This window comes from Mobula hypostoma, chromosome 12, assembly GCF_963921235.1.
Source record: "Mobula hypostoma chromosome 12, sMobHyp1.1, whole genome shotgun sequence".
Classification (NCBI taxonomy): Eukaryota; Metazoa; Chordata; class Chondrichthyes; order Myliobatiformes; family Myliobatidae; genus Mobula; species Mobula hypostoma.
The window spans coordinates 68,230,194-68,250,283 of record NC_086108.1 but is presented as its reverse complement, the minus strand read 5'-3'; the positions used below and the strand labels follow the sequence as shown (position 1 = coordinate 68,250,283).

Below are 20,090 nucleotides of genomic sequence, written 5' to 3'. Positions count from 1 at the left end.
GATTGGACATGCTAAAGGCAGGAAACATGTTCCTGATGTTGGGGGAGTGCAGAACCAGAGGCCTTAGTTTAAGAATAAGGGGTAGACCATTTAGAACAGAGTTGAGGAAAAACTTTTCACACAAAGGGTTGTGGATCTGTGGAATGCTCTGCCTCAGAAGGCAGTGGAGGCCAATTCTCTGGATTCTTTCAAGAAAGAGTTAGATAGAGATCTTAAAGACAGAGGAATCAAGGGATATGGGGAGAAGGCAGGAACAGGGTACTGATTGTGGATGATCAGCCATGATGAGTGGCAACATAACAACAACTTCCTCAATGTCAGCAAGACCAAGGAGCTGATTACTTACTTCAGGAGCAGGAAACCAGAGGTTTATGAGCTAGTCTTTATCGGAGATGAGCGGTGGAGAGGATTAGCAAATGTAAATGTCTTGGTGTTATTACTTGGGGGGGCCTTTTCTAGGCCTGGCATGTAAGTGCAATTACAAAGAAACCATGAGAGCACCTCCACTTAGGAGTTTGTGAAGATTTGGCATGACATCTAAAACTTCGACAAACTTGTATAGATGTGTGGTGGAGAGTCATTTGATTGGTTGCATCACAGTCTGGTATGGAAACACCAATGCCCTTGAACGGAAAACTTTACAAAATATAGAGGATACAGTCCAATCCATCATTGATAAAACCCTCCCCACCTTTGAGCACATCTACATGAAGCGTTGTTGCAAGAAAACAGCATCCATCATCAGTACCCCCCATCATGCTCTCCACGGTGCTACCATCAGGAAGAAGGTACAGAAGCCTCAGAATCTTCACCGACAGGTTCAGGAACAATTATTACCCCTCAACCATCAAGCTGTTGAATCAAAGGAGATAACTTTACTCAATTTCACCTGCCTCATCATTGAAATGTTCACACAACCTACAGAATTATTTTCAAGGGCTCTTCATCTTATGTTAGAAACATAGAAACATAGAAAACCTACAATACAATACAGGCCCTTCGGCACACAAATGTGTACCGAACATGTCCTTACCTTAGAACTACCCAGGCTTACCCATAGCTCTCTATTTTTCTAAGCTCCGTGTACCTATCCAGGAGTCTCTTAAAATACCCTATAATTTCCGCCTCCACCACAACTGCCGGCAGCTCATTCCACGCATTCACCACTTTCTGCATTAAAAAAAATAAAAAAAAATTACCCCTGACATCTCCTTTGTACCTACTTTCAACCACCTTAAAACTATGCCATCGCATGTTAGCCATTTCAGCCCTGGGAAAAAAGCCTCTTACTATCCACACGATCAATGCCTCTCATCATCTTGTACACCAATATCAGGTCATCTCTCATCCTCTGACACTCCAAGGAGAAAAGGCCGAATTCTCTCAACCTATTCTCATAAGGCATGCTCCCCAATAAAGGCAACATCCTTGTAAATCTCCTCTGCACCCTTTCTATGGTTTCTTCATCCTTTCTGTAGTGAGGCGACCAGAATTGAGCACAGTACTCCAAGTGGGGTCTGACCAGGGTCCTATATAGCTGCAACATTACTTCTTGGCTCTTAAACTCAATCCCATGGTTGATGAAGGCCAATGCACCGTTTGCTTTCTTAACCACAGAGTCAACCTGCGTAGCAGCTTTGAGTGAACTATGGACTCGGACCCCAAGATCCCTTTGATCCTCCACACTGCCAAGAGCCTTACCGTTAATACTATATTCTGCCATCGTATTTGACCTACCAAAATGAACCACCTCACACTTATCTGGGTTGAACATCTGCCACTTCTCAGCCCAGTTTTGCATCCTATCAATGTCCCGCTGTAACCTCTGACAGCCCTCCACACTATCCACAACACCCCCAACCTTTGTGTCATCAGCAATTTTACTAACCCATCCCTCCACTTCCTCATCCAGGTCATTTATAAAAATCACAAAGAGTAGGAGCCCCAGAACAGATCTCTGAGGCACACCACTGGTGACCGACCTACATGCAGAATATGACCCGTCTACAACCACTCTTTGCCTTCTGTAGGCAAGCCAGTTCTGGATCCACAAAGCAATGTCTCCTTGGATCCCAAGCCTCCTTACTTTTTCAATAAGCCTGGCATGGGGTACCTTTTCAAATGCCTTGCTGAAATCCATAAACACTACATCTACAGCTCTACCTCCAACAATGTGTTTAGTCACATCCTCAAAATATTCAGTCAGGCTTGTAAGGCACAACCTGCCTATGACAAAGCCATGCTGACTATTCCTAATCATATTATGCCTCTCCAAATGTTCATAAATCCTGCCTCTCAGGATCTTCTCCATCAACTTACCAACCACTGAAGTAAGACTCATTGGTCTATAGTTTCCTGGGCTATCCTTACTCCCTTTCTTGAATAAGGGAACAACATCCGCAACCCTCCAGTCCTCTGGAACTTCTCCTGTCCTCATTGAGGATGCAAAGATCATTGCCAGAGGCTCAGCAATCTCCTCCCTCGCTTCCCGCAGTAGCCTGGGGTACATCCCATCTGGTCCCGGTGACTTATCCAACTTGATGCTTTCCAAAAGCTCCAGCACATCCTCTTCCTTAATATCTACATGCTCAAGCTTTTCAGTCCACTGTAAGTCACCCCTACAATAGCCAAGATCTTTTTCTGTAGTGAATATGAAGCAAAGTACTCATTAATTACTTCTGCTATCTCCTCTGGTTCCATACACACTTTTCCACTTTCACACTTGATTGGTCCTAGTCTCTCATGCCTTATCCTCTTGCTCTTCACATACTTGTAGAATGCCTTGGGGTTTTCCTTAATCCTGTCCGCCAAGACCTTCTCATGGCCCCTTCTGGCTCTCCTAATTTCATTCTTAAGCTTCTTACTGCGAGCCTTATACAACTTTCCCCCACCATCTTAAGGTAGAGCGTTCCTATGAAACGGTTCGTAAGCTGGAATGTCGTAAAGCGAAGAAGCAATTACCATTTATTTATATGGGAAAAATTTGTGAGCGTCCGTAGACCCAAAAATAAACTACCAAATCATGCCAAATAACACATAAAACCTAAAATAACACTAACATATAGTAAAAGCAGGAATGATATGATAAATACACAGCCTATATAAATTAGAAATACTTCTCTACAATGATTGCCTGCACTGTTCTCCATAGTGAAAATCTCATGCAAGCGCCGTCAGCAAAAACACGGCGCAAGCGCTCTTGGCAGAAAATCTCACGCAAACGCCATCGGCAGAAACACTCTCTCCAGTAACCTTTAGGCTATAAAACTGCCAAATCATACCAAATAACACATAAAAATACACAGCCGATATAAAGTAGAAATAATCTATGTACAGTGTAGTATCACTTACAGGAATCGGGAAGACATCGATCACACTGATGGTGTGTTAGGCTGAGTCGTCGGAGGTTGGGGTGGTGCAGTGGTCCCCACCCTCTAGGCAGCGACCCGATACCGATCCGCGAAGCATGCAGCGGTCCAGCGGTGCCCGGGATGCATCCAGCACATCTTTAAGAAAAAAGCTGAAATAAACAAGCTAATTAATTAGGTGCTGCCCGGCACATAATTAATTAGCATGTTTATTTCAGCTTTTTTCTTAAAGATGCGCTGGGTGCCTCCCGGCTATCGCTGTATTCTCCGCAAATCGGTATCTGTCCGCAGCCCGGTGGTTGGGGTGGTGGGACACCGGGGTGTCATCTGTTTCCATCAGGGCGGGCAGGTCATCTTCTCCTATGACTGCTTGCCTCGATGTCGAAGCTCGAGGTTCGTCGTCTGCTGTGGCTGATGTGGAAGGCTTGCTTGACTGCTTAGCCTTGCGCATTTTTCTATCATACAGTTGTTTGTAAGCACTCAAACCATCCTGCAAATATGCCCTAAACTGACGTAACCTTTCAAAATTAGAGTCGTACTTTATCATTGCAGCGAAAATCTCACGCAATTGCTTCACGTTCAGTTCCTGGACGATTTCACCTTTGGTCCGTTTGCTACTGAATTCGGTTTTGATTGTTATTCTTTCCTCTTCCAATTGCATCAGCTCTTCATCTATCAGTTCTTGGTCATGAGATGCCAAAACCTCTTCAACATCATCTCTGTCAACTTCCACAAGCCAAACTCACTTTGTCCTTACTTGATTCACTATGATCGAAATGCTCAATTATGTTTAGTTTTACGCTAAGTGTAACACCCTTATGAGTTCTTTTAGGCTTTTCCTATACTTTAGAGCTCATCTTGCTAACTGCTGCTCACAGGCACGTGTTTAAGCAATGCCGGTGAGAATGCCGTTCCCGGGGAGAGCGGCTGCTCAGGGCGCGCGCTGCCTTTTTTAGTAACAGTGAAACCACCTTCTGTTAGTGAAAACAGGGAACTAATATAGGTCTTTCATAACAGTGAGGTTTCGTAAAGCGAACGTTCGAAAAGCGGGGGACATCTGTAATCTTCCTCATCTCTGTCGTTACCTAGTTTTTTACCTTTCGTAAGCTCTTCTTCTTGAGTAGGTTTACAACAGCCTTTGTACACCATGGTTCCTGTACCCTACCATCCTTTCCTTGTCTCATTGGAACGTACCTATGCAGAACCCCACACAAATATCCTCTGAAAATTTGCCACATTTCTTCCATATGTTTCCCTGAGAACATCTGTTTCCAATTTATTCTTCCAAGTTCCTGCCTGATATTTCCCCTTCCTCCAGTTAAACGTTTCCCTAACTTGTCTGTTCCGTTCCCTCTCCAATGCTATGGTAAAGGAGATAGAATTGTGATCACTATCTCCAAAATGCTCTCCCACTGAGAGACCTGATACCTGATCAGGTTCATTTCCCAATACCAGATCAAGTACAGCCTCTCCTCTTGTAGGCTTATCTATATATTGTGTCAAGACACCTTCCTGAACACACCTAACAAATTCCATTCCATCTAAACCTCTCACTCTAGGGAGATGCCAATCAATATTTGGGAAATTAAAATCTCCCACCACAACAACCCTATTATTATTACACCTTTGCAGAATTTGTCTCCCTATCTGATCCTCAATGTCCCTGTTACTATTGGGTGGTCTATAAAAAACACCCAGTAGAGTTACTGACCCCTTCCTGTTTCTAACTTCCACCCACACTCAGTAGACAATCCCTCCATGACTTCCTCCTTTTCTGGAGCCGTGACACTATCTCTGATCAGAAGTGCCACGTCCCCACCTCTTTTGCCTCCCTCCCTGTCCTTTCTGAAACATCTAAAGCCTGGCACTTGAAGTAGCCATTCCTGTCCCGAGCCATCCAAGTCTCTGTAATGGCCACAACCTCATAGCTCCAAGTGCTGATCCACACTCTAAGCTCATCCGCTTTGTCATAATACTCCTCGCATTAAAATAGACACATCTCAAAACATCGGTCTGAGCATGTTCCTTCTCTATCACCTGCCTATCCTCCCTTTCGCACTGTCTCCAAGCTTTCTCTATTTGTGAGTCAACCTCCCTTTCCTCTGTCACTTCAGTTCAATTTCCACCCCTCAACAATTCTAGTTTAAACTCTCCCCAATAGCTTCAGCAAACCTCCCCGCCAAGATATTGGTCGCCCTGGGATTCAAGTGCAACCCATCCTTTTTGTACAGGTCACACCTGCCCCATAAGAGGTCCCAATGATCCAGAAATCTGAATCCCTGCCCCCTGCTCCAAACCCTCAGCCACGCATTTATCCTCCACCTCATTCTATTCCTATACTCACTGTCACATAGCGCAGGCAGTAATCCCGAGATTACTACCTTTGAGGTCCTGCCTCTTAACTTCCTTCCCAACTCCCTGTAGTTTGCTTTCAGGACCTCTTCCCTTTTCCTGCCCATGTCATTGGTACCAATATGTATCACAACCTCCGGCTGTTCTTCTTCCCTCTTCGAGATATCACAGCCGCGATCAGAAACATCCCGGACTCTGGCACCTGAGAGGCAAACTACCATCCACGTTTCTTTCCTGCATCCACAGAACCGCCTGGCTGACCCCCTAAATATAGAGTCCCTTATCACTACTGCCATCCTTTTCCTTTCCCTAACCTTCTGAGGGCCAGACTCTGTGCCAGAGGCGCAGCCACTGTTGCTTCCCCCAGGTAGACTGTCTCCTCCAACAGTACTCAAACAAGAGTACTTATTGTTAAGGGGGATAGCCACAGGGGTACTCTCTAGCATCTGCCGATTGGCCTTCCCTCTCCTGACTGTTACCCTCTTATCTGTCTCCCCAGACCCCGGTGTGGCTACCTGCCTATAGCTCCTCTCCATCACCTCCTCACTCTCCCTGACCAGAATAAGATCATCGAGCTGCATCTCCATTTCCCTTATGCGGTCCCTCAGGAGCTGTAGCTCGATGCACCTGGTGCAGGTGTGGCCGTCTGGGAGGCTGGGAGTTTCCTGGACCTCCCTCATCTGACACCATGCACAGAAAACCAGCCACACACATACTTTCTGTCTGTATTCTACACAGATAACTTACCTTGCCTCGACCCTTTATCGTCTAAGCCCCGTTGAGCCAAAGCCTTCCTACTCTGTCTCCCTCTATTCCGATGCCCGCTGTATAAATCTGTCTTCTTTTTAAACTCTTCTCGCTGTTCTCACTGTCCGTCCTCTACGTGCTTGCACAGTCGTGCCCTGTTCAAACCGCTGAAGAAATAACCGTCACCGTTTGAACTTTTCTCACTTTTAAACTCTTCTTGCTGTTCTCACTGGTTGACTTCCATGCGCTTGAGCAGTTGTGCCCCAGTCAAACCGCTGAAGAAAATGTTCTCAAGATTTATCGCTTATTTATTTATTAATATTCCTTATTGTGTTTGCAGTCTATTGTCCTTCTCACACTGGGTAGATACTCAAGTTGGTGCGGACATTCATTGATTCTATTGTGGTTACTATTATATTATGGATTTATTGAGTATGCCCACAAGAAAATAAATCTCAGGGTTGTATATGGTGGCATATATGTACTTTGATAATAAATTTACTTTTGAACCACTTTCCAAACATGTATATCAAATTGTGTAATCTAATTTACACTCTTCTTTATCCTACAATTAAAACAAATCATTTTCTCCTCAGTGTTAAATTGCATTTGCAAAGTGTCTGATTTCATTGGTCTGCTTTTAGCATCCTTGTCTATTACTTTGCCGTTCATTGCTAAATGCAGATCCGAGTTTTGTATCAGGTCATTAATGTAAATGTTATAAAGTGCAGAACACTTAATACTCAGCCATGTAGAACATTTATCCAGCTTGCATTTCAGAGAATATTTTTGGAACAAAATAATTAGTATGGAGAGACAGGCTTTTTACTGGTGAAAATTGGTAGTAAAAGTTAGCGAACAGAATAACCAGTTCAAACAGTTTACTGATGACAATTAAATACAGTAAACTCCCTTAACAATATGATTCCTACAGCCATGACATAAACCATAGATGCACAACGATTTACTTGATAGGTACTTTATCCTCGATGTGCTCGTCAGTGTTATGTTTGTTCTTGATAAAAGACAAACTTAGCAGCATGGGTAAAAACTGAACACATCTTTATTTGGGACAATCCAGCAATGGCTTCGGCCTGACATGAGTATGTGCGACCTGCTCCCAACGTCCTGGCTCTGGGAAAAACCACCCATGTTGCACACTGGGAACTGGAATTCTTTATTATATTCACATATAACACATCTTCTCCCTTTAAAGAAAACCAACACAATATAATGTCCTCAAACCTGCAGGAAACAATAATGCTTTCCAACATAGATATTTACATTAACCAATTGTAATAAGCAAATACTGACCCTTATTCATTCCCCTACTGTTAATCCATCTTTGTGTGGTTTAATGATCTTTCTTGGTCTGCTATTTGTTTCCACAGATGTCTTGCTTTCATTTGCTGCGTTAATATTAGTGTCTTTTTGAGTACTCTGACCTACATGTTCATTTCTTTCACATCCTTGTACAAAAGGATGTGCAAAAGTGATGGGTTGCACTTGAACTCAAAGGGGATCAATATTCTTCTGGGCAGATTTGTTAGATCTGTGGGGGGGTCTAAACTAATTTGGCACAAGGATGGGAACAGGAGTGAGGGGACTCAGGATAAGATGGATGGTGTAAAAAAGCAAAGATAGCATGCAGTCAGACTGGCAGGAAGGGCAGGCAGATGATAGGACAAAATTGCAACTAGCAGGGTGAGTACCAGTGAATGAAAGATGCAGAATCAAAAAAGGTTATCAAATACAGTACTCAAAGTGCTATATGCACGGAGAATAAGAAATAAGGTGGATGATCTTGTTGCACTATTACAGGTTGTCAGGTATGATGTTGTGGCCATTATTAAATCGTGGCCAAAGGATGGTTATAGTTGGAGCTGAATGTCGAAGGTTGCACATTGTATTGGAGGGATAGGAAGGTAGGCAGAAGGGTGGTGTGGCTCTGCTGTTAAAGATGGCATCAAATCAGTAGAAAGATGTGACATAGGATCGTGTGGATGAATTGTGTGAAGATGTTGAATTGTGTGGGTTGAGTTGAGAAACTGCAAGAGTAAAAGGACCCTGATGGCAGTTGTATATTGGTTTCCCAACAGTAGCTGGGATGTGGACCACAGATTACAACAGAAAATAGAAAAAGCGATGTTATGATAGTCATGGGAGAGTTCAACTGCAGGTCGACTGGGGAAAATCAGGTTGGTAATAAATCTCGAGAATGAGTTTGTTGAATACCTATGAGATGGCTTTTTAGAGCAGTTTGTCATTGAGCCTGCTAGAGGATCGGCTATACCGGATTGGGTGTTATGTAATGAATCACAGGGAATTAGGGAGCTTAAGGTAAAGGAACCCTGAGGAGACAGTGATCACGATATGATCGAATTTAACTTTAACTTTGACAGGGAGAAAGTAAATTCAGACATAGCAGTATATCTGTGGAAATTACAGTGGTATGAGAGGGGAGTGGGCCAAAGTAAATTGGAAGGAGATGCTGGAAGGGATGACAGCAGAGCAGCAATGGGGTGAGCTTCTCTGGGAAATGAGGAAGTGCAGGTGTATTCCAAAAAATGAACAAACACTCAAATGGCAAAATAGTACGACTGTGGCTGACAAGGGAAGTCAAAGCTAATGTAAAAGCAAAAGAGAGGGCATACAACAAAACAAAAATTAGCAGAAAGATAGAGGATTGGGAAGATTTTAAAAACCTACAAAGAGAAACTAACAGGAACATGAGGAAGGAGAGGGATCAAATATGAAAGCAATCTAGCAACCAATATCAAAGTGGGTAGCAAAAGATTTTTCGAGTATGTATGTAAAAAAAAATAAGAGAGATGAGTGTGGATATAGGACTGCTAGAAACTGAGGCCGGAGAAATAATAACAGGGGACAAAGAGATGGCATATGAACTAAGTGAGTATTTTGCATCAACCTTCACTGTGGAAGACACTAGCAGTGTGCCAGATGTTGAAGTGTGTGAGTGCAGTTACTATTATAAGGGAGAAAGTGTTCAAAAAGCTGAAATACCTAAGGGCACATAAGTCATTCAGACCAGATGAATTGCACCCTAGTATTCTGAAAGTGGTAGCGTTAGAGATGGTGGAGGCATTAGAAATGATCTTTCAAAAATCATTGGACTCTAGCATGGTGCCAGAGGACTGGAAAATTGCAAATGTCACTCCACTTGTTAAGAAAGTGGACTGGCATTCATTTCTAGAGGAATAGAGTGTAGGAGCAGGGATGTGATGTTGAGGCTCTATAAGGCACTGGCAAGACCTCACTTGGAGTACTGCGGGCAGTTTTGGGCTCCTTAATTAGGAAAGGATGTGCTGACGTTGGAGAGGGTTCAGAGAAGATTCACTAGAATGATTCTGGGAATGAGAGGGTTAACATATGAGGAACGTTTGTCTGCTCTTGGACTGTATTCCTTGGAGTTTAGAAGAATGAGGGGGGATCTCATAGAAACATTTCAAATGTTGAAAGGCATGGACAGAATGGATGTGGCAAAATTGTTTCCCATGGTGGGGGAGTCTAGTACGAGAGGGCATGACTTAAGGATTGAAGGGTGCCCATTCAGAACAGAGATGCGAAGAAATTTTTTTAGCCAGAGGGTGGTGAATCTATGGAATTTGTTGCCATGGGCTGGTGTGGAGGCCAAGTCATTGGGTGTATTTAGGGCAGAGATTGATAGGTATCTGAGTAGCCAGGGCATCAAAGGTTATGGTGAGAAGGCGGGGGAGTGGGACTAAATGGGAGAATGGATCAGCTCATGATAAAATGGCAGAGCAGACTCGATGGGCCGAATGGCCAACTTCTGCTTCTTTGTCTTATGGTCTCATGGAAAGGAGGGAGGCAGCAGAAAGGAAATGATAGACCAGTTAGCCTGACATCAGTGGTTGGGAAGATGTTGGAAACAATTGTCAAGGATGAGGTGATGGAGTACTTTGTGACACAGGACAAGATAAGACAAAGTCAGCATTGTTTCCTTAAGGGATCATCTTGCCTGATGAACCTGTTGGAATTCTTTGAGGAGATTACAAGTAGTACAGATATAGAGGACATGGTGGATGTCGTATGTTTGGACTTTCAGAAGGCTTCTGACAAGGTCCCACATAAGAGGCTGCTTATCAAGTTTAGAGTCCATGGTATTACAGGGAAGTTACTGGCATGTTTAGAGTATTTGCTGATTGCTGGAGGCAGTGAGTGGAAATAAAAGGATCCTTTTCTGGTTGGCTGCCAGTGAGTAGTGATCTTCCGCAGGGGTCGGTGTTGGGACCGCTTCTTTTTATGCTATATATCAATGATTTAGATGAAGGAATAAATAGCTTTATGGCCAAGTTTGCAGATGGTATAAGGATTGCTGGTGAGGCAGGTAGTGGTGAGGAAATAGGTAGGCTGCAGAAGGGCTTAGACAGATTAGGAGAAAGGCAAGAAAGTGGCAAATGAAATACAATATTGGAAAATGCATTGTCATGCTTTTCTTTAGAAGAAATAAGTGTGCAGACTATTTTCTAAATGGAGAGAAAATCCAAAAATCAGAGATGCAAAGGGACTTGGGAGTCTTTGTGCCCTAATGGTTAACTTGCAGGTTGAGTTGGCGGTGAGGAAGGGAAATACAGTGTTAGCATTAATTTCAAGAGATCTAGAATAAAAGAGCAGGGATGTGATGCTGAGGCTTTGTAAGGCACCGGTGAGACCTTACCTTGAGTATTGTGAACAGTTTTGGGCTTCTCATTTAAGAAAAGCTGTGCGGGCATTGGAGAGGATTCTGAAGAGGTTCAGAAGGATGATTCTAGGAATGAAAGGGTTATCATATGAGTAATGTTTGATGGCTCTAGGTCTGTACTCACCGGAATTTAGAAGGGTGAGAGCGTTTTTCATTGAAACCTTTCGAATGTTGAAAGGCCTAGACAGAGTAGATGTGGAAAGGATGTTTCCCATGGTGGGGGCTTCTAGGGAAAGTGGACACAGGCTCAAGATGCGGAGAAATTTCTTTAGCCAGAGGGTCATGAATTTGTGGAGTTTGTTATAACAGGCTGCTGTGGAGGCCAGGATGTTGGGTGTATTTAAGGCTGAGCTTGATAGGTTCTTGATTGGACATAGCATCAAAGATTATGGGGAGAAGGCTAGGGAATGGGGCTGAGGAGGGCAAAACGGATCAGCTGTGATTTAATAGCAGAGCAGACTCAATGGGCCAAAAGGCCTAATACTGCTCCTGTGTTTTATGGACTTATTCTTCTGTCAAGATCCTATCTGTTGATCTCTGTTCTTGTTCTTGCTATGTGACCATAATTGCCTCTATGTGCCCTGGACTACATTCATGTGATCACTGAGTCTTTGCACAAGTTCCAACAGATTCTGATTCAATTCACAGTGCATCTTCTGTTGGCTGTGTTTCATAGATAGTAATACCTCCTGTTGGTATGTGTTAAACTGCTGCTGTTGTTCTAGTCTTGGAGGTTACATGGGCTCCTTGTCTTCCTTTTTATTTTTCCTCTTCAACATCAGCAAAGATCATGAAGCTATTTTTTGATTTCCGGTCTTGAAATGAGAGACAGATTTTGAAACCAGCTGCATGATACGGAATCAAGACAAGAGATTTCATCATGATCACTCTATCCATCACGGGCATACTGACTATCATGCTAGTGTAGCTGTTACGGATGTCTATGGAAGGTGGAGTTCTTGTACTTCTCTTGCCTGTCCTCTCTGGAGCTCTCAAGATTGCTGTTATGAGGTTCTCGAGTTACATCAGGTAAGAATCTGAACCCTTCAAAGACATTTGAGTACTCTTCCATGAGTGATGTGTGTCCTCTTTGGTCCGTGAAACCACTACGGAAACGCTTTACACCAGGTTGAGCTTTCCATATGCCCTCAGACCTAATACTGGCCATACTTCCTTTTCTATAATCGGTAGTTGTGCCTCTTGGTTGAGCTCCATGTGGCTAAAGTTGACTATGCAGCCCCATTTTATTGGTACGTTCTCTCCAGCATAGCTTGTCACTCTTAACCTCACTGGATAAACTTGCTCTTTACTTTGAGCGTTTTGTATTCATCCATGGACAACAGGTTCACCTGGGCTCTGGTGTAAAGTTTGAATGGAATTACCGTCTCATTGTCACTCAGACAATCCATTCTGTTTTACCAACATTCACTGTTTGTAGAGAATCTGTAAAGACTTCCTCAGCAATCGAGTGCACCTTTGTCTTGGTAGCCCCCCGGCTTTGCAGTACTTTGCAAAATGATTTTTCTTTCCACAATTATTACAGGACTTTCCATAAGCAGGACATGTCTTTGGAATGTGCCAACCTCCACATTTGCTGCAGTTGCTGTTTGTACCAACCTCTCTGATTTGCTGTTTTTTTTTGAAAATGTTTTGTGCTTTGCCCCTCTATTTTCAAAGCAGGTACTGTTGGTTTTCTGCCCTGTGTAGCTTCTTTGCTTGAGACCCTGTGGTCTCTGCTGCCCTGCACATATTTACAGCCTTTTCCATCAATATATCTTTCTCATGGCGTAACCTTCTTCTGAGCCCATTATTTGAAATTGGGCAAACTATTTTGTTTCTAACTAGTGAATCTCTCAAATCTCTGAGTTCATTGCCCTTCTGCCCCAAACACTGCTTCAGATATGTCAATGACACCTTTGTAGTGTGGCCTCATGGAGTCCAGGCACTTGAACAGTTCCATGACCATCTGAGCAGTATATGGTCAAACATACAATTTACGATGGAATGGAGAAGAATGATTGCCTCCTATTCCTGGACTTTCTATTACGGCGGCAGCTGAGTGGTAGCCTCGGACATGGGGGTCTTTCGGAAACCCACTCATATGGACTTGTATCTGAACAATAATAGCCACCTTTCCACCTCCCAATGTAGAGTGGTTCTTCCTGCTTTGATTAATCGTGTGACAACTATTTTGGACCCAGAGACTCTATGAGGAAATAAGATGGTTATGCATGACATTCTTACAGAATGTCTACAAGGTGAAGGAAATCAATTGGACCCTTAAACGGGCTGACACAAAAACCAGGAAACCTAACAATGAGGAGGAACCTGTTGCTACTATGTCTTCCTTATGCTTCCATGGTTTTGGAAGGATTGCTGAAGCAGTACTAGATTAGTATCATCCACAACCTTAAGGAAGCTCGGATCTCAGTTTATGTAGGTCAAGGATGACCTGTGACTCACTTACAGGATTCCCTGTGAATGTGGAGCGGCGTATATTAGCCAGATGGCATGCACAGTGGAAACCCGCATCAAGGAGCATGGAGGTGTATCCATTTGGGTTACCTGGAGAAATCGGTGGTAGAAGAACACTGGATTTGCAATGGCCATAGGCTTGACATTGATGACACAAAACTATTGGCAGTGCGAATACAAAACTACTTTGCAGTGCCAATAGATTTTGGGGCCGCCTGGTGAAGGAAGCCATTGAAATAAAACTAGAGGAAAAGAATTTTAACGAAGACGAAGGTAAGAACTAGAATTCAATTGTAAACAAGGTGGGACAGCAGAAACTTAATAGGATGAGGACTAACGAATCGGGAGGAACAGACACTGGGGGTATAAATGATGAAGATGGTAGAGTTTGTCATTGAAACGTTGGTTAAAATTGATACCTGTACCCAACTGGAAGCTCGAGAGAAGTTAATTTGTCATATACGCCGGGAAAACAATAAAGTTTTTTTCTAACACATCTTTACTTGGGACTCCCCAGCAATGGATTCAGCCCAACATGAGCGCAGGTGACCAGCTCTCCAACGTCACTCCCGGTTCCAGGGTGAACTGCCTGCATTGTACACTGGGAACTGAAGTTCTTCTTTATGTAAGCACATAGTAGCACATTTAGTTTACTATCTTCTTCACAACTAATGAAAACTTAATATTAATGTAGGCTAATAATTTATGATTTTGGGCAGGGTGAGATGGATTGGAATCTCATCAGTGTGCATATTTTTAATCATGAATTTTCAATAATTAATGGAAATAAATGTAGAACCATTTTAATGTATTAATAGTCATTATTAAATGCGATGCAAAAACAAAATTTTTAGAAATTATAAAAAATCAATGTTACATGAATGTTGATTTATATTATGTATTTTTTCTAGGTATCTGCTTTATAACATGAATATTTCACAAATTAAGCATAATCTATTTATAAAAGGAAGAGATTAGTATTTCTGTGAGGGAGTGAAAGGATATTTTATTTAACATAATGTTTTGATATGGAGAACCATTGCCAGTACTATTCATGTGAACTATCACGATTATTCTCCTCATGAATCTATTGATTGTAAGCTTTGGAGCAATAACTCAAACAGTAAAATGTTGCAAGTAATTCATATTGACTTTCTTTTTTTCATCATCTTTTCTTAACAGTGCCTTTGGTCATATATTTGAAAATCATAGATTTGCAGATATAAGACTTCATTTTGACACTCAAAAGCATTCGATTGAAATCAATCAAGCTATTAAGACAGTTAAATATTTTAAAATTAATATATTTAGATATTGAAATAAACAAGTAAAGATAGAAACTTATGAACATGTCCTCACCTCACCCTTTTTCAACTATTCCACACCCTTGATATTTGTATCAGCTCCAGGCTGGTACTAGTCCTTTTAGCTGATTCCCTCAGGAAGTAGTCACAATTTTGTTCTTCATTACTGGAGTGCAGCTGGAAGTTGCTAGTGAACAGTTTTTGCAAGTTCAGGAAACTCACAGTCACCCATGCATGTGTGGAAGTTCTGAATTCACTGATGGTTACACTGTGAAATATCAATATTGTCCAGTGTTTAAAGCAATCTTGGTATCTACAAAAGAAAGCATTAAATACTGGAAATATGCCAAAATATGCCACTTCGTTATGTTTCTATAGACACCTACTATCCTGAAGTGTCTCTCAAAGTCATTGGTTTATATCAGATTTCATATTTTTATATCAGATTGCTGAAAGTAGAGCAGTTCATGTAGTGTATATGGATTTCAGTAAGGCATGTGATAAGGTTCCCCATGCAAGGTTCATTCAGAAAGTAGGGAGGTATGGGATCCAAGGAGACCTTTCTTTGTGGATCCAGAATTGGCTTGCCCACAGAAGGCAAAGGGTGGTTGTAGATGGTTCATATTCTGCATGGAGATCGGTGACCAGTGGTGTTACGCAGGGATTTGTTCTGGAACCCCTCCTCTTTGTGACTTTTTTTATCAATGACCTGGATAGAAAAAGTAGAAGGGTGCTTAGTAAGTTTGCTGCTGACACAAAGGTTGGGGGTGTTGTGGATAGTCTGGAGGGTTGTCAGAGGTACAGCGGGACATCAGTAGGATGCAGAACTGGGTTGAGAAGTGGCAGATGGAGTTCAACCCAAATAAGTGTGAAGTGGTTCATTTTGGTAGGTCAAGTTTGAAGACAGAATATAATATTAATGGTAAAACTCTTGTAGTGTGGAGAATGAGAGAACTTGTGGTCCATGTCCATAGGTCTCTCAAAGCTGCTGCGCAGGTTGACAATGTTGTTCAGAAGGCGTATGGCATGTTGGCATTCATCAACCCTGGGACTAAATTCAAGAGCCGTGAGGTAATGTTACAGCTAAATAAGACCTTGGTAAGACCCCACTTGGAGTATTGTGTTAAGTTCTGCTCACCTTATTACAGGAAGAATGTGGATGCTATAGAGAGAGTGCAGAGGAGATTTACAAGGATGTTGCTTGGATTAGAGAACGTGCCTTATGAGAATAGGTTCAGTGAACTTGGCCTTTTCTTCTTGGAGCGACAGAGGATGAGTGGTGACCTGATAGAAGTATATAAGGTGATGAGAAGCATTGATCGTGTGTATAGCCAAAGGCTTTTTCCTAGAGCTGAAATAGCTCACATGACTTGGCATAGTTCTTGGTGCTTGGAAGTAGGTACAAAGGAGATTTCAGGGGTAAGTTTTTCACATAGAGAGTAGTGGGTGTGTGGAATGCACTGCTGGTGATGGTGGTGGAGGCAGAAACAATAGAGTCTTTTAAGAAACTCTTAGATAAGAGCTTAGAAAAATAGAGGGTTATGCAGTAGGGTAATCCTAGGCAGTTTCTACAGTAGATTACATGGTCAGCACGATATTGTGGGCTGAAGGGCCTGTAATATGTTGCAGGTTTCTATATTCTATCTTCTGTATTCTAGTTACTTGGTCCAAGGGAAATAAATGTTAATTTCCTCCAAGAGGACCACAACCTTGTCATTGTCTGGAGGTTAGTCTGGCTCAATGATCGGGAGAGCTCTGCTGGCTGGGGTCAGGGTCATATGTTTTGGCTATTGGAAGTGACCCCCAAACCAAACAGATCAAAAGGTAAGGGCCAGACTAAGAGTAGTTCACCGGTCATCCAGATTTGGGGGTCCAGCTCAGGGTGGACAACCCTGACTGGTCAAACAAAACTGTTAGGGAAACAGCAATGAAGAATCCTTTGCATCTGCATGCGATGGCATTCTTGAGTCTCCACCTGGAATCTGCATGGCTGATAGCAGTGAAAACTGAGAGGAAGCTATTGGCACGATGAATGAAGCCCTTATCATCACTGAGGATGGAGGATCTTCATTGCTGTCCTAAACAGCAGCAGAGTAATCGGCAGTAAAAAGTAAGTAAATAAGTAATTTGCATTTTTGGATTTGTTTAATGACTTTTTAATTGTCCTTGAATGGTTTATGTTCTTTAATTGTTTTTAATCCTTTTGGGTCTTCAAGCAAGTGGTCCTTCATTTATTCACCCAAGGACTGATCAGCCATTGAACATCAGGCTCAAACTCCTGCCTCGCCAATGACAGGACCCCAAACACTAACCCTAAAACTCCAGTCTCAGCGTTATGTGAACCAATGCGGTCATCAGTCATCGTTCTTCCTGCACACATAGAACTCTGACCCATATGGTACAAAAGAGGAATGGCAAAGTAGTGTTTGTGGGTCCATGGACCATTCAGAAATCTGATGGTGGAGGGGAAGAAGCTGTTCCTAAAATGTTGAGTGTGGGCCTTCAGGCTTTTGTACTAAGTTAGTAATAAGTACTGGATGGTGAGGTTTCTTGATGATGAATGCTGTTTGAGGTGAGTCCACAACCTTGTAGCCTTTTTAGATCTTGCATCTTGATGCCACACTACTAGGTGGTGATGCAACCAGTCAGAAAGTTCTTCACGATTCAATTGCAGATGTCAGGCCAGCTACAAGTGTGGAGAGGACTGCGATGCATGTCACAGTCAGCAGAGATGCGCACAATTGAACTTGCCCTCAAGCATAATTTTCTTGACCAGTATCCAGCATGAGGGTGAATGAGGACAGTGGCAGCTGGCCTGCTTTGTGAGATCTGACAGATCCTGGCTAGCAGCAAGCAAGTGATGGTTTGAATCAATGGAAAGAAAAATCTGGCAGACTGAATAGTGTTCGGGTCCATCTGCTTGTCTTTACCCTATAGTCTTTGAGAGGGCATTCTTTTGGGTGTGCCAGTGTTTAGCATGGCTTTGGCTCATCAGCCTTGGGAGAGGTAAAGTATTTGCTAAGGTTCTGTCTTTCTGTTTTTGTCATTCCTTGTCTGTTAGAAGATAGTAGATCATTGAGAATGGCTCCAGGGGCAGTATTTTATACTCTGTGTGGGATGTGGGAAGTCTGGGAGACATTCAGTCTCCCAGATAAGCACACCTACTCTAGGTGCACCGAGCTGCAGCTCCTGAGGGCACGTATTAAGGAACTGGAGCTGCAGCTCGATGACCTTCAACTCATACAGGAGAATGAGGAGGTGATAGATGGGAGCTACAGATAGGTAGTCACCACTAGCTTGCAGGAGAGAGGTAAATGGGTGACTGTCAGGAGGAGATATGCACAGCCAATCCAGAGTACACCTGTAGCTGTTCCCCTCAATAATAGTTATACAACTTTAGATACCTTTGAGGGGGAAAACCTGCCGAAGAGTGTCATAGTGACTGGATCTCTGGCACTGAGTCTGGTGCTGTGACTCAGAATAGCAGAGAGGTGAAGAGGACTGCAGTGTTGATAGGAGTTTCCAGGAACAGAAACGAGATACCATGGGTGTGCTAGGACACCTGGATGGTATGTTGCCTCTCTGGTGCAGGGATCAGGAATGTCTCGGATTTGGTCCATGGCATTCTCAAGGGCAAGGGTGAGCAGCCAGAAGTCTTGGTACATAATGGCACCAATGACATAGGTAGACAAAGTGAGAAGATCCTGGAGAGAGATTTTAGGGAGTTAGGTATAAAGCTAAGAAACAGGACCTTCAGGTTAGTAGTCTGTGGATTGCTGCCAGTGCCAAGTGCCAGTGAGGATAAGAATAGGATGATTTGGTAGGTGAATGCGTGGCTGAGGAAGTGGTGCAAGGGGCAGGTGTTCAGATTTATGGATCACAGGGACCTCTTCCCAATGCAATGGGGAAAAAAAAGTGCAGAAATTGCAGTGGTGAAAAAACCATTGTGGGAATCATATATAGGCCTCCAAATAGTAGCCAAGATGTAGGGTTAAGATTGCAAAGAGAGCTGGAAAAGGCATGTAATAAGGGACTTCAATATGCAAGGGGATTGGGAAGATCAGGTTGGTGTCGGATTGCAAGAGAGGGAATTTGTTGAATGCCTACGAGATTGATTTTTAGAGAAGCTTGTGCTTGACCCTAGTCAGAGAAAATCTATCTTAGATTGGGTGTTGTGTCATAACCCAGATCTTAGTGAGAGCTTAATATAAAGGAATGCTTCGGAGGTAGTGATTGTAATATGAATTCATACTGCAATTTGAGAGGGAGAAGCATAAGTCACATGTATCAGTATTGCAATGGAATAAAGGGAGTTACAGAGGCATGAGAGAGGAGCTTGAACAGGTGGATTGGAGGAGGATACTGGCAGGGATGACGGCAGAGCAGAGATGGCTGAAGTTTTTGGGAATAGTTCAGAATGTGCAGGATAGATATGTCCCACAGAAGAAGAAATTCTCAAAAGGCAAGTGTAGGCAACTGTGGCTGACAAAGGAAGTTGAAGACTGCATAAGAGTCAAGGAAAGGGCATATAAGGTAGCAAAAGTGAGTAGGAAGTTGGGTGATGTAGAAGCTTTTAAAATCCAACAAAAGGCAACTAAAAAAGCTATAAGAAGGGAAAAGGGGAAATATGAGGGCAGACTAGCCAATAATATAAAGCAGGATACCAAAAGTTTTTTCAGTTATATAAGGAGTAAAAGAGAGGTGAGAGTTGATATTGGACCACTGGAAAATGATGCTGGTGATGTAGTAATGGGGGACAAAGAAATGGCAGATGAGCTTAATGGGTACTTTACATCTGTCTTCACTGTAGAAGACACTAGCAGTGTGACAGAGATCCATGAGTGTGGCAAACACCTTCTGAAAATCCAAGTAAATGACATCCACTGCCACTCCTTAATCCACTCTGCTTGTTAGTTCCTCGAAGAATTATAAAATATTTGTCAGGCTAGATTTCCCTTTACAGAAACCATGCTGACTTTGACTTATTGTATCATTCATCTCCAAGTACCTTGAAACCTCATCCTTAATAATAGACTCCGATATTTTCCCATCCACTAAGGTTAGGCTAACTGGCCTATAATTTCCTTTCTTTTGCCTTCCTCCCTTCTTAAAGAGTGGAGT

At 42.8% G+C, this 20,090-nt stretch overlaps 1 long non-coding RNA gene across 1 annotated transcript in view; it reads right to left on the bottom strand.

Moving 5' to 3' along the window:
- Positions 1–726: 726 nt before the first annotated feature.
- LOC134355193 (uncharacterized) overlaps positions 727–20,090 on the bottom strand; it is a 55,147-nt gene continuing 35,783 nt past the window's right edge. Inside the window, exon 3 of the long non-coding RNA XR_010019975.1 lies at positions 727–852. This is a non-coding gene — a long non-coding RNA (uncharacterized LOC134355193). The remainder of the gene's footprint in view (positions 853–20,090) is intronic.